Source organism: Lipotes vexillifer, unplaced genomic scaffold (assembly GCF_000442215.2).
Source record: "Lipotes vexillifer unplaced genomic scaffold, Lipotes_vexillifer_v1.1 scaffold74, whole genome shotgun sequence".
Lineage (NCBI taxonomy): Eukaryota > Metazoa > Chordata > Mammalia > Artiodactyla > Lipotidae > Lipotes > Lipotes vexillifer.
The window spans coordinates 1395751-1396181 of NW_006776983.1; the positions used below are offsets into that span (position 1 = coordinate 1395751).

A 431-nucleotide genomic window follows, 5' to 3' on the forward strand; every position below is an offset into this window, starting at 1 on the left:
GGGCGCGTGGGAGCCGAGGGGTTCCCGGCCTTTGTGTGGCGGCTTCGCACTCCTACCCCCTTCCCTTGCCTTTGTGCGCTCAAACTCTGTTCTTTGTTGTGCTTGTCGGAGAATTAAATCCGCGCTCGGGCTCGGATCTCCTAGAGGGAGCTCAAGTTCCTGGCCTGAAACTTTTCAGGCTATTTTAAATATGTATACAGTGCGGCGTGCGGGGTCGCGCGCCGGGGCGGCTTCCTCTGCGCCTTTGTTGGCTTCGTACCGGCGGCGGAGGGGGCTTTGTGACGGTGGAAGACGCCGGACTAATGAGCGTGGCTTTATTGGATTGATAAAGCCTTGCAGAGTTTTCGGCGCCCGGCTACGCTTGAGAGCAGGGCTTGCCTGGAGAGCTGTGCTCCCACCTGAGGCTTTTAGCGGTTCATGTGATGCATAGA

General features: G+C 58.2%; 1 protein-coding gene across 1 annotated transcript in view; it reads left to right on the plus strand.

Annotated features, from left to right (window-relative positions):
- Positions 1–431, plus strand: part of RNF122 (ring finger protein 122) — a 15115-nt gene that overhangs the window by 289 nt on the left and 14395 nt on the right. The gene's annotated exons all lie outside the window — the stretch shown is intronic.